The following is a 15,675-nucleotide window of genomic DNA, read 5'->3' on the forward strand; positions in this document are numbered from 1 at the left end:
TTTAACAGTAAATTATGTTTTTCCAAATTTTTCACATCAAAAAAAGAATATGGTTTTTGTTTACATTAAATAAATATTTTTTCTGACAAATGCAGTAATGTGCTGTTTCTAAATAAAATTGGAATTTTCTAACTTTCTTTGTTTTATTCAGCTTATCTTACACTATTCTGTTTAAAAATTATTTTCGCTACAAGTTTTGTAACAAAACTTTTAAAGTTTTGTATGTATTTGATAAATGTACGTATTTTGATTGTATTTAACTTTGATAAATGGGCAATGATATTGCCCATTTATCAAAGTTATTGTATATCTCACATAAAAAACAGTTTTTACCCCAATTTATTACTTTTCACCCCAGATTTCCCAAAAACTACTGCAGATAAGGTTCTGGGACCTTTTTGTGTGGTTTGTCAGGTCAAAAACCATAAGAAATCACTAATTCTGCCACTTAATTATTTTCACAAGAAGAATAGGTTATGAAAGTCCCAGGAGCACTTCATGATATGTTCTGTATAATATATTTTTTATGAATAATAAAGGTCACAAAGACTTGAAACCCAAATAAATTAAATTCTTGTTTGTATATGCATTGGATGTTTTCGCAATAAAAGAATAAAATATTCAGCCCTCAGGTAAATTAATTTTATATTATTGCTGTAATCATTCATAAAGATTAAAAAAAACATTCCTTTTCCTTCACTGAATGGAAAAAAAATTAAAAGGTAGAAAAGTAGCATGCAAATTAATCCGAACACAGATGTTATTTAATAAAAAGTAACTTTATTTTTAAAAAATCATCCCTTCTAATTTGTAAAATAACTAGTAATTAATATGTCCTCCTTCATTCTTAATCAATCACTTCACATAGACATAGCATCAATTAAACTAACTACATATTTTATTTAACTACATATTTTTTTGATTTCTTCATCATGAAATTTTAATGATATTGCTTTAACTGGTCAGTTTTTTGTGGTACAATAATTTTTGAGAGTTGTTTTTTGACTATTGTGCAAAAATTTTCTATTGGGTCTAAGTCTGCGGAATTGCCTGGCCATGGGAGCACTCATGTTTTGTTTCTAAAAACTTTTTTTCACTTTTTTGGCAAATCCTGTTGGAACATTCTGTTGCCTTGTGGGAATTTGTTTTGATGTTGTGTCACAACCTTTCCTTCAGAACTTGACATATCCTTCACTTTTCTACACTCCATCTACTGGAAGTAATGAACAAGGACCTTCAAATGTGAAAAAACCTCTATAAACATTTATTTCTGGAGATGTTTAACTGTGTTGGATATGAGTCGGTGATGTATTTTCATCTGATGTTTTTCTAATGTATAGAACTCTTTGTCCTTCAACATAATAATATGACTCGTCAGAAAATATTACAGTTTTCCAGTTAACAACTGCTTTGGCCCACAAGGGCACTTTTTGTACATTACTCGTGTTAAAAGCTGCTTTCAACTAGCCAGAAAGCTTTCCATCTGGATACAGAAATCAGTGTCTAACAATTGGCTGTTAATCATTGGTGTCTGGTGACGATTAATTCTTGATTAAAATCCACAGCAGATGATTTTGGATTAAGCTTACTTTTTCTCACTAATAACTGAAACTGTGTTGGAATAGTTTTTCTTTTACGGCTACATTTGCCTTTCCTTTGAGGTGAAAAGGGACCAGTTCCTTTAAACTGTTTTAAAACAATGTTCACTGTCCCAAGTGAACACTGATCACTTCAATCAAGTAATCAAAATAATGTTAATTTGTTGGACAATTCTGATGGAGAATGAAGTATAAGTAAGTAGTGACAGGTTTGTATTGCAGTCTCTGTCAATGAAGTAGTTACTACTATTAAGGAAGTAATCAACCTAAATTAAAAAAAGGATTTCCTTCAATGTAAAACATCTGTATCCTTGGTAAATAATTCCTATTTATACAAGCATATTACTCACCAGAAAAATAAACAAAATTTCACTTCTTAATTCAATACCATACTCAGAAGGTATTTGTTGTGTCGTACTGGTATGCTCAGAAAGAGAAACAATTTTCAAACGCTTTCTTGGAATAATATCCATTATTATATATTCAAGACACACACAACAAAAAATATGATTATATGGTAAAAAAATAATATAAATTTTCACAAAACACTATTTATATCATGAACATTGCTAAAAATCGAAGAATATGACTTATACACAGACATTAAAAGAATTGGTGGGGTCAAGCAATGTTGCCACAACTTAGATATAAACAAAAAATTCCCTATATTGAGATTAATTTATAGGATACTGTACAAAACTTGATCCTGTTGAAATATTTAACTTTTTTAAACGTAATATAAAATATACAAAAAAGCATTTCAAAACTCTTTGTATCAATGAGTTAATATGAATCAGTGTTATAATATTTATGTTAATGATATAATAATATTATTTTATCAATCAGTTAATATGATAACCAAATTGAAACAAATACATAAATTAAAAATATTACAAAAATATAACTCAAATAAAAGAATTAAAACTTTTAATGACAACTGGAATGTGCTGGTGCTCTTATTGTGTATATGATCTTGTTCTAAATGTTAGCCTAATTAAAAAAAAAAACATCAGGTGCAATCAATCAGATTGAAAAACATCAGCACCTGTCATTGAAGATGTTAACAAAACATTTTGAAATAAGTTATTAACATTGCTTTATAATAAATGTTTTTTCAATTTGTCATAAGAAAAGTTGACATTCTTAATACTCACAAACTGCCACGGATCAAAATGCAGCCAAAAATTAAATATTTTGTTTCTTCTCAAAAAACTTATTTTATGTACAGTATACAGTACTTTTTTTAATTAAATATAAATAGATTAACCTTGAAAAGGTTAATTTTTTAAATTATAAGAAAAATGTTTAATAGCTTTTGTTAAAACTTTAAAATTAGTGACATTGCAATATAATTTATTTAAGACAGTTCTCTGAAATTAAGAAATAAGACTTATCAAGGTTATATTATTAGTTTTGGAAAGTTTCATTAAATAATAAATTAATACAATTATTATAGTTAATATGATCAAATTTACACAACTGGTTGTTTGTAAGAAAATATTATAAATTAAATTTTTTTTAATGTTATTTAAAAGTTTGTTTTCATTTTTTAAATTGTGAAGATGAACTGTCAAACATTGATAACAAATCCTACTTTTAATGTATACAAATTATAATCAGTTGTCTATCTGCTGAAAGTTATTAATATTTACCCTCTCTCATATTAAGTTGATCTTGAGCGTAACAGTACCGGTTGTGTCTCTTGTTTTTATTGCAGCAGTTATTATTGTTTGAATTTATCCCTACATCTTGGGATATACAACTATGCTATTATGTAGCATTGCTTTTATAACAGTTTTACACCTGGTTATAGGAGTACCAATTTTTTATACTACCATAATCTGATGCCATTAGCATGCATGTTTCTCACATTGCTTTCAGTTTTTCAAAATTAGCTCGAAGAGAATTTTCTCAACTAAAACTACTTCATTGATGATTGAAGTGATACTATAAGTGAAATTGAGCTGTAATTGAATAAAGGAAAAATTTTGTATCCAGAGAAAATAAACAGTATTTATTAAATTGATACGTAAAAAATAATGTTAATTTGTTAGACAATTCTGATAGAGAATGAAGTATAAGTAAGTAGTGACAGGTTTGTATTGCAGTCTCTTTGTCAATGAAGTAGTTATTACTATTAAGGGAGTAATCAACCTAAATTAAAAAAAAGATTTCCTTCAATGCAAAACATCTGTAACCTTTGTAAATAATTCCTATTTATACAAGCATATTACTCGCCAGAAAAAAAAAAATTTCAACAACCCTCATTTTTCGGGTGGATTTAGAAAAATCAATTATAATTTCAGAACATCATATCTTTACTTCTATAAGGTCTAACGACGATTTTTTTTTAAATGTAGGGCATAAATTAATATATAAACTGTAGTAGTATGCTTTTTTAATACCTACTTCTGTATTAAAAAGAATTACATATAAAATGAAAACTAGTACCCACATTACTAAATTCTTGATTTTATTTTTAAATTTGTATAAATGGGAATGAAATGTATGCTATTTTGAAACACGATAAATCATAATTTTTGGAAAACAAGCATTAAAGTATACAATGAAAAATATAGAACTCGCCTAACAAAATCTTTTAAAATTCTGCTGCTTTGTATGTTACACCTTCCTTTTTTCTTCAGATTTTTAAACCTCAACATTCTTCTCCTTTTCTGGTACTTAGAAGATCTTGTCTGTTTCATCCTCAGTTTCCATTTACAGGTGACTGTTTCCTCCCAGTGTGTTTCCTCTTCCTTCCTACAGTGACTGTGTTTCTACTAGGTGATAGAGCAGACTTCTTCATGGATTTAATTGTGGTAATATTTCCATAACTGAGGTCATTGATTGCTTCAGCAACAATGATTTCAACCAATTTTTTGGGTAGATTTTTAGACTTTTAACAAATGGCACCAAGTGCAACTATGCAAACTTTCGTTGACATTTTGTGTGCGCCCTTGGGTACTTTCCAATAGTGGAGGATCAACTAATCTCTAACATATCTTAAAACTATTGTGTTGAGTGGTGTGTGGATATTGTCCTTATGACTTAAGGTTTTTCACCATTAGTAAAGGCTCTCTGGTAGAAACACTAACTCTCATTGTCTACAGGACACTTGGTGTGATATTTTGGTTCTTAGTGGAGAGGCAGTGTTGTAAGGTTTTAGTAAGGTATTATTCCCCGTTTCATTGACTCAATGTCGTTACCAATATTTGCTTTTTTTGATTAATCAGTATTATTATACAGTATTAGTTATTATTATAAATATAAATATTCTGCAATATTTTGAATTATAGCAAATTAACATTTAAAAAAATTGATATTATATTAAATGTTAACATGTTCATTTTTTTTATTTCAATATAAAAATAAATAATTTGTAAATGATTCTTACCTTACAATGTAAAAAATACAAAAAGAAAAGTTTAAATTCAATATGAATTTTTATATATATATAAGTTAAGTTTGATAAAAGAGTTACGTTTTTAAAAAACAAACTTTATTTATACAATTAGTATACATGCAATTGTAAATAATTAACTGTTAATATCATTATGTGTGCATGCTAATGTGTTATAAAATAGGACGATATAATATTGAATGAGTCTAAGAATTTAATAGAACAATGTGCATTGTACAGGTCCATACTTAAGAATGAATTACATTACATTAAGAATTATTACATTAAGAATAAGATAATTATTACATTAAGAATAAGAAACATAGGTTGCACCTGCATAACATTTTTTCTCACGGTGGCTTTTCCAGAAAACTAGGGATAGGCAACACATGTGGCTTATGGAATGTAATGCATCTTCTATTCTTAGGCTATTCTCAGTAATGTAGCTTTAATATATATATATATATATATGTATATGACGGTCAGGTTCACTTCACTCGCTCTTCCTGTCTAGCCAGGAGTTCTGCCTCCTGGACTCCTCTGTGTTTATTAAACTCATTCTTGTGAGAATGATAATGATAAATAAAAATTAAATCCTGTTAAATTTATATAAACTATCAGTGTATTGTAATTTCTTTAGAGCAGCAGTTTGGTCAGTACAGAACCCAATAATTGATTTTATCGCAGCTTCTCAGCAAAATATGTAATCAGAATTACAAACATAAATTACCATCACAATGTTACTAAATCTTTTAAAGATTGTTTCAATAGCGGTAACATAAAACTTAAGAAATTAAAAAAATAATTTGTTTTTTTTTATCTCTTAAAATATTAACTTTCAAAAAGCCTGAAAATTATTTTTAGGTAACATCTGAGTAGCATTTGCAAGTTCAAATCTACTGAATATTTCATTTAGTACAGTTGAAAATTTTCATTGTTTGAAAGATTTTTACCTTTCTTTACCCCTTTTAAGGTTGAATTTTAAAAAAATCTAAAAATTGCCTTTTAGATATACACATGAAGATAATGCACACCAAAAATCAACTTGATACTTCCACTTGCGGAGAAATTTAAAAAAACAGCCGAGTTTAAAAAAAATTAAAAATTAATTTTTACCCTTTACATTAGGAATTTCAAAAAATCTAGAAATTAGTTTTTAAATACACACCAAAAATCAAGTTATATCTTCATTTGGTAGAAGTCTTCATTTGTACAGAGAAATTAAAAAAATATTAAATTTCATTGTTACTCTTATTTTAACCTTTTAAACTCAGAATTTCAAAACATCCTTTCTTAGTGTGCACTTACATGTAAGAAGAATGTATATATAAATTTTCATCTATATATCTTCAGTAGTTTTTGCTGGGTGTTAATGAATCACTCAGTCAGTCAGGGAAAGTTGCTTTGCAGGTAGGAGCTCCAGATCATTATAGTCAGTCAGCAAAGAATTTTTTAAATGAGTAATTTTGAAGGGAAGTGGAGTAGGGGCTCCCAAAAAGGGGCTTATTAGGAGCTCCCAAATTCAGTGGCAGCCTAGAAGTCCAAACTTAGCAACAGGTGACAACTCACTCTGGGGCATAGTCAAAGAAAAAATCTCCCATTTGCAACAAAGGAATGTTGATGACCTGCTGTCGTCAGAGACTGTTTTTACTGTTTTGATCCCTCAACATAAAAGAGGAATGTCTAAACACACTTTGCGACTGATAAAACTATCCGGACAATGCAGTTATGTACAGATGTAATTTAAAGTAAGTTTCATGTGTTGTAGTTTTATTTAAATATATTAAATAAACTAATTAAAAACAATTCATGTGTATTTCTTTATATGGAAAGGAACTTTGTGGCCTCACTGATGAAGTGTTAGTAATATACAGGAACCATTAAATAACTTTTTGACAGAAAAATTAGATTTAGTAAATTTTATTACCACCAGATGATCTATTTTCTGGCATGAGACAGTCACAATTCCATGTGGGAAAAAGGTAGAGCTGTGAAACCATTTTAAAGGAAATTGAAAAATAATAAATTTGACAAAAAAAACTTCAGGTTACAACAACCTGTTTTTTTAATGATATCTGTAGATCTTAATGCCTTATTTATTTTTTGTATATTACATATGATATAAATTAACCTAATGATATGAAAACATATGAAAAAAAATAAATATATATATATACATGATTCAATTCTTTCACATTTGGTTAACTATTAACTGGTTTTCTGTATTATATTGACTTTTAGCATATCAGAAAGTGGTAACACGCCCCCAACAAATATTTCATTATCTTAAACAGGAAAACTACATCACAATAAATTGTCGTACCTGATTTTTTACCATTCAGTCCACCTGTTTTAAATTCCAGTTACATCCCACAAGTTGATTCACCTAATAATAGAAACATTAATTTTATGACATAACTTTCAACTGTAATTTCAGAAAATTTACACTTTTCATTTAGTGTATTATTGATGTTTTATCTTTGTTAGTAATAAATATATTCTTTTTTAAGCCTGACTGGGATCCAAATCGTGAAACTTCTGTATAAAAGCAAGATATTCTAACACAACACCACACAGGTTGATGAAATAATGAAAATTTAACATATACCTTGAGAGTGAAGAGAGAAAAATTAAAACAGTTAGTTGTTTTTATATTATTCATAACTTATTTAACATAAAAAGTAAGATTTTCTTTGTGTTACAATTACTATACCATTTTATGCATATCTTTGTCTAGGCTGATGATATAAGATTACAACGTCATCAACTAATTTCTTCCACTGGGTTTTGTTTTGACGGAGGTTTGCAGTTTGTGTTAAGTTGTATTGTATGTGTTTCATGTCTTCTTGGATATTGTCTGACCACAGTTTCCATTGTCACCCTCTTGATCTCTTCCCAACTTCAATACTGTTGTATATTTGGTATAGAATTGTTATTATCCATTCTTGAAATATGACCAAACCAATGAACGTGGCTGCAGAGAGTTAGTGTAGTAGGTGACATTTCACTGGCTTCTATCCACATCCTTGTTTCTATAGTACTGCCACTATTTTATTTTCATTATTTTCTGTAAGCACCATGAGAAAACTAATGGCATTTCTTTGTTCTTGTTTTTTGAGCATCCAGATTTCAGATCCATACCAGTGGGTTGATAAAGTGACTTATTTTAATTTTCATTTGCAGAAGAGGATGCTTGTTTTTCCACACCGTTTTCTTAAGTTTGCAAGTGATGCTGCTGTTAGGCCCATTTTCAATTTATTTTTTTGTCACAAAAATCATCATTTGTTATCAAGCTTCCATGACAGAAAAATGTTCTACAGTTTTTATTGGAGTACCTTTGTTTTGTACTTTAAAATTTTAGTCAGGCAATTTTTTCTTTTCACTACCACAGTCACAGTTTTCTCTGCATTAATTCTCAAACCCTCCTCTATGAATCATGAGACCTTGCCGTTGGTGAGGGGGCTTGAGTGCTCAGGGATACAGAGTAGCTGGACCGAAGGTGCAACCATATCGGAGAGGTATCTGTTGAGAGCCAGACTAAGGAATGATTCCTGAAAGAGGGCAGCAGCTCTTTCAGTAGTTGTTAGGGGCGTGAGTCACAATGACTTAAACGGCCGTATCAACATCACTCAGTCCTCTGAGTACTGCGCAGCTGAAAGCAATGGAAAACTACAGCTGCTTTTTTTCCAAGAAAATGTGGCTCTCTGCATTTTCACATAGCAATAATGGAGGCGCCTTCCTTGGTAAAATATTCCGGAGGTAAAATAGTCCCCCGTTCGGATCTCCGGGTGGGGACTACTAAGGAAGGGGTCACCAGAAAATTAAAAAATAACATTCTACGAGTCGGAGCGTGGAATGTTAGAAGCTTAAAAAAGGTTGGTAGGCTAGAAAATTTAAAAAGGGAAATGGATAGGGTGAATGTGGATATAGTAGGAATTAGTGAGGTTCGGTGGGAAGAGGAAGGCGACTTTTGGTCAGGTGATTTTAGAGTAATTAACTCAGCGTCAAATAATGGGCAGGCAGGAGTAGGTTTCGTGATGAACAAGAAGATAGGGAGGAGAGTGGAGTATTTCAAAACGCATAGCGATAGAATCATTGTAATAAGGATAAAATCAAAACCTAAACCGACAACGATTGTTAACGTCTATATGCCTACAAGCGCCCATGATGATGATGAGATAGAGTGTGTATACGAAGAGATTGATGAAGCAATTAAACACGTAAAAGGAGATGAAAATTTAATAATAGTTGGAGATTGGAATGCAAGCATTGGAAAAGGCAAGGAAGGAAATATAGTGGGTGAATACGGGCTGGGCAGAAGGAATGAAAGAGGGGACCGACTTATAGAGTTTTGCACGAAGTATAATTTAGTAATTGCCAACACCCAATTTAAAAATCATAATAGAAGAATATACACTTGGAAAAAGCCAGGCGATACTGCAAGGTATCAGATAGATTATATCATGGTTAAGCAAAGATTTAGAAATCAACTCGTTGACTACAAAACTTACCCTGGAGCAGACATTGATAGCGACCATAATTTGGTGATAATGAAATGTAGATTGGGGTTTAAAAACCTGAAGAAAAGTTGTCAGATGAATCGGTGGAATTTAGAGAAGCTTGAGGAAGAGGAGGTAAAGAAGATTATTGAGGAGGACTTCGCAAGAGGTCTGAGTAAAAAAGATAAGGTAGAAAATGTAGAAGAAGAATGGGAGAATGTTAAAAAGGAAATTCTTAAATCAGCAGAAGCAAACTTAGGCGGAATAAAGAGAACTGGTAGAAAACCTTGGGTTTCAGACAATATATTGCAGCTGATGGATGAACGTAGAAAATATAAGAATGCTAATGATGAAGAAAGTAAAAGGAACTATCGGCAATTAAGAAATGCTATAAATAGGAAGTGCAAACTGGCGAAAGAAGAGTGGATTAAAGAAAAGTGTTCAGAAGTGGAAAGAGAAATGAACATTGGTAAAATAGACAGAGCATACAGTAAAGTTAAGGAAAATTTTGGGGTACATAAATTAAAATGTAATAATGTGTTAAACAAAGATGGTACACCAATATATAATACGAAAGGTAAAGTCGATAGATGGGTGGAATATATTGAAGAGTTATACGGAGCAAATGAATTAGAAAATGGTTTTATAGAGGAAGAAGAGGAAGTTGAGGAGGATGAAATGGGAGAAACAATACTGAGATCTGAATTTAAGAGAGCATTAAAAGATTTAAATGGCAGAAAGGCTCCTGGAATAGACGGAATACCTGTAGAATTACTGCGCAGTGCAGGTGAGGAAGCGATTGATAGATTATACAAACTGGTGTGTAATATTTATGAAAAAGGGGAATTTCCGTCAGACTTCAAAAAAAGTGTTATAGTTATGATACCAAAGAAAGCAGCGGCAGATAAATGTGAAGAATATAGAACAATTAGTTTAACTAGTCATGCATCAAAAATCTTAACTAGAATTTTATACAGAAGAATTGAGAGGAGAGTGGAAGAAGTGTTAGGAGAAGACCAATTTGGTTTCAGGAAAAGTATAAGGACAAGGGAAGCAATTTTAGGCCTCAGATTAATAGTAGAAGGAAGATTAAAGAAAAACAAACCAACATACTTGGCGTTTATAGACCTAGAAAAGGCTTTCGATAACGTAGATTGGAATAAAATGTTCAGCATTTAAAAAAAATTAGGGTTCAAATACAGAGATAGAAGAACAATTGCTAACATGTACAGGAACCAAACAGCAACAATAACAATTGAAGAACATAACAAAGAAGCCCTAATAAGAAAGGGAGTCCGACAAGGATGTTCCCTATCTCCGTTACTTTTTAATCTTTACATGGAACTAGCAGTTAATGATGTTAAAGAACAATTTAGATTCGGAGTAACAGTACAAGGTGAAAAGATAAAGATGCTAAGATTTGCTGATGTTATAGTAATTCTAGCCGAGAGTAAAAAGGATTTAGAAGAAACAATGAACGGCATAGATGAAGTCCTACGCAAGAACTATCGCATGAAAATAAACAAGAACAAAACAAAAGTAATGAAATGTAGTAGAAATAACAAAGATGGACCACTGAATGTGAAAATAGGAGGAGAAAAGATTATGGAGGTAGAAGAATTTTGTTATTTGGGAAGTAAAATTACTAAAGATGGACGAAGCAGGAGCGATATAAAATGCCGAATAGCACAAGCTAAACGAGCCTTCAGTAAGAAATATAATTTGTTTACATCAAAAATTAATTTAAATCTCAGGAAAAGATTTTTGAAAGTGTATGTTTGGAGCGTCGCTTTATATGGAAGTGAAACTTGGACAATCGGAGTATCTGAGAAGAAAAGATTAGAAGCTTTTGAAATGTGGTGCTATAGGAGAATGTTAAAAATCAGATGGGTGGATAAAGTGACAAATGAAGAGGTATTGCGGCAAATAGATGAAGAAAGAAGCATTTGGAAAAATATAGTTAAAAGAAGAGACAGACTTATAGGCCACATACTAAGGCATCCTGGAATAGTCGCTTTAATATTGGAAGGACAGGTAGAAGGGAAAAATTGTGTAGGCAGGCCACGTTTGGAGTATGTAAAACAAATTGTTGGGGATCTAGGATGTAGAGGGTATACTGAAATGAAACGACTAGCACTAGATAGGGAATCTTGGAGAGCTGCATCAAACCAGTCAAATGACTGAAGACAAAAAAAAAAAAAAAAAATTCTCAAACCAAGAGGCTTAGCTTCTTTCACAATTGTATCCAACATAAGCTGAACTGATGCTTCATATTTTGCAAAAATGACATCATCTGCTTATCCCCGGCTTTTTTTCTGCTCTTCTACATCTCATTTATTTGTTTTACCAAAACATCTATGGTGGTTAAAAACCTTCCTTGAATCATTCAAGGATTACAATTCTTAATGGTACTTGTGACAAATAATTGTTGAATTGTAAGCAAACTGTAACCTTATTTATTAACTTGAATGAGTACATTATATTGTTCAATGATAGCAATTGAAAGCGTTTAGATGAATTACAAATGTATACTTATAGACAAGGTTGAATTTGATTTGAATATAAAACACCATACAATTGTAATAATTGAATATGTTAAAAAATTGCTAACTATGAATAAATTAATGTAACATTATGTAGTAATTAATGGAGAAAGCCAATAGAACGAAGCAACTGTTTCTATACTTGAACTTTTTTTGATTAGTGATAATCCTTGTAGTAATAAGAGAAGTCAGCTATTGAAAAAATTTAAATGCAGTTAGAGATTGTGCATGAGGATGCTCCAGATTACTCATTTATTGACACAAAACTTTTAAAATCATTAATAAGTTCACTGGCTTGCCCGAAATGTTTAACTAGTAACATAGAACTTGTAATTAAAGGCAGATTGGGGTTTGTGCAAAACTTTGTAGTTCTGTGTAAACTTTGTGAAGAATTTGAGTCCTGCTCATTTACTTATCTGAAAATTGAAAATTCATTGTCTTTGATGCAAATAAACAAGCAACACAAGCAGCTTTGTCAATTGGGAAAGGCCACAGTGGTGTAGAGAAATTTTGTCAAATAATGAGCATGAATCCCCTTTCCCACCAAACATTTCACAAACAATCACATGTAATTTATTCAATTCTAATCTAATTTGATTTATTCTTTGTCCCAAGCTTGCCAGTTTGTTCGAGATTATTATGAACAACTTAATCAATCACTAATAAGGAATGAATATCTAGATATTGCTGTTAGCTATGATGGTACATGGTATAAGAGAGGATACATCACATTACAGAGTTGCATGTGTAATTAGTGTTGACACCGGCTTTGTAATAGACTATGCTGTGCTATCAAAATATTGTCAAAGTTATGCTGTAATTAAAAATCAGTTAGGCGAAAACAGTCTTGAGTTTTTCTTCTCCTATAAGATGCACCAGTTTGAATGGTTAGGCAAAATTATGATGGGTCACCGCCAAGTATGGAAACCATAGCTGCAAAGATTCTGTGGAAGTGGTCTCTTTCCTATAAGTTACGTTAATTCACTGTTTTTGGCATTGGTGACTCCAGTGTTTTTTGTCATTTTCAGAGTTTGAGTGTGTATGGTAGCAAAACTAAATTAAAAAAACAGGAATATATAAACCACATAGCCAAAAATCTAAGTACACCCCTGAGAAAATTAGTAAAAACCTGACGTGCTCAAAAAGTAACATTAAGTGGTAAAACCTATGGGAACTTCAAAGAAAGCACTATTATTAAATAAACAAGATATTAAAATGCAATTTATGTAAATCTCAGTAAGCACATTGAGTCAATGTAACAGGGAATAATGACTTCGTTACACCACTGCCTCTCCACTGACCAAGAACCAAAGCATACAAAGTGTCGTGTAGACAATGAGATTTGGTGTTTCTACCAGAGAGCCTTGACTAATGGTGAAGAACCTGAAGTCATAATGAAAATATCCACCCACAATAGTTTTAAGATATGTTAGAGATTAGTTGATCCTCCACTACTGGAAAGTACCCAAGGGCGCACACAAAATGTCAACAAAAGTTTGCATAGTTGCACTCTGTGCCATTTGTGAAAAACCTAATAATCTATCCAAAAAATTGGTTGAAATCAGTGTTGCTGAAACAATCAATGACTTCAGTTTTTGAAATACTGCCATAATTAAATCTATGAAGAAGTCTGGTCTATCGCCTGGTAGAAACACAGTTGCTGTAGGAAGGAAGATAGATAGTAAATGGAAGCTGAGTTTAAAGTGAGCATGATCTTTTGAGCACCAGAAAAGGAGTAGAATGTTGAGGTTTAAAAATCTGAAGGAAGAAGGAAAGAAAAAAGAAGTAGAAGGTGTAACATAAAGAAGGAGAATTTTTAAAGATATAGCTAGGTGAGTTCTATATTTTTCATTGTGTACTTTAACAGTTATTTTTCGAAAATTATTTATAATGTTTCAAAATATTATAAATTTGTTTGTTTAAATGATAAATCCATGATTCTTTTTGAAAAATGTTTAAGAAAATATGCTCTACAAACTGTAGTGTTGATATTTCATTCCCAATTATACAATTATAATTACAAAAATAAACTCTAGAATTTAGTAATGTGGATACTAGTTTTCTATGTAATTTTTTTTTTTTTAGTACATATAGTAGAAGTAAAAAAAGCATACTACAATTTATACATTAATTTATCCCCTACATTTAAAAAAAAAATTAAGTCGTTAGAACTCATAGAAGTAAAGATATGATGTTCTGACATAAAAGAGTTTTCCAAATCCATCTCAAAATAAGGGTTGTAGTTGAAATTTTTTTCTGGTGAGTAATATGCTTGTATAAGTAGGAATTATTTACCAAGGTTACAGATGTTTTGCATTGAAAGAAATTTTTTTTTAATTTGGGTTGATTACTCCCTTAAATGTGCAATTAATCAGTGTGTTAAGAATTTAGTATAGTTCTAATAAGGTGAGCTTTACCTTGCTTTGGTTTAATTATGTGAATTTTTTGCACATGACATTTTCACTCGTTAGTTATTAGGTTAGGAACAAAAAAATGCCAGACATAACTCATTTACAGAGTTGCCCTTTACATAATTCAGTTCTCTGGGATTATGTGAAATTGATATTTACAGAACGGAGCTGTAAAATACAGATGAAGTAAGACATTTTATAATAAGGATGCATGGTTAACCTTATGGGAGACTATTGGTGGAACACTATTATTGTAGTTGGCAGTGATGGAGGGAAAACTTCTAGAAACTTGCTATAGAAAAAAAAAAAAGTTAAAATTTGAATTACTCATTATCCTGTATGTTAGTGCACAGCAAAAAGATGATGAAAAGTGTAAAATAAATATTCCTTTTACTTGTTTTTCCACATTATATTCTTATTTTGCAGCAGAGAAATGTTAGGTAATAATTTACCCTATTTAAAATTAAAAAAAAAAGAAATTGCAGCATTATTTATATAATTCTCTAATCTGATTTAAAAGTTTAAATGGGTTGAGTTAGAATATTGATTTTTCCTTTTAACGTTTAAATAAGGTACCAGCAACCTTTATTTGCAGTTTTTCTTCACTATACCCTGTACTTTAAAATGAGATTTTTTGATGGGTGTTTACATTAACATGGAGGCATTTACATTCACTTAGAGGAAAGAGGTAAATTTATGTCAAACAATATTTTTTTTTTTTTTACCAGCAAACATTTCTAAATCTCAGTTTTCTTGCATTATAGTTGCAAGAAATGTTTTATGTAAAAACATTTAAATGGCTGAAAGTAAGTAATAAAAGGCAACCTAGTTATAAGTGAAGCAGGCACCTTGTCAAAATCAGTACAACATTATTTTTGGTAAACTATGCACCTTCAAAAAACAGGAAACCTCAGGGTGTATAACAATAAATGTTGGGGTTTTGGAGCTATATAATATCGTTTAACTTATAGTAATGAATCACAAATAAAATGAAACAGAAAATAGAAGTGTTCAATGTGAGAATCTTATGTCATGTGGCACACATTCAATTGGGGGGGAGTGTTAATCTCGTGCTTTAACCAGTATGTCTGGAATAATGGAAGCAACAGCTGCTTCAATCCTGTGCCTTAAACCAGATAGATCAGTAGGTAGCACAGGCTTATATAACCTCCAAAGGAGGAAAGTATAACACCAAAGGAATGTATCAAATGGTGTTATATTTTC

This window comes from Lycorma delicatula, chromosome 6, assembly GCF_047948215.1.
Source record: "Lycorma delicatula isolate Av1 chromosome 6, ASM4794821v1, whole genome shotgun sequence".
Taxonomy (NCBI): Eukaryota; Metazoa; Arthropoda; class Insecta; order Hemiptera; family Fulgoridae; genus Lycorma; species Lycorma delicatula.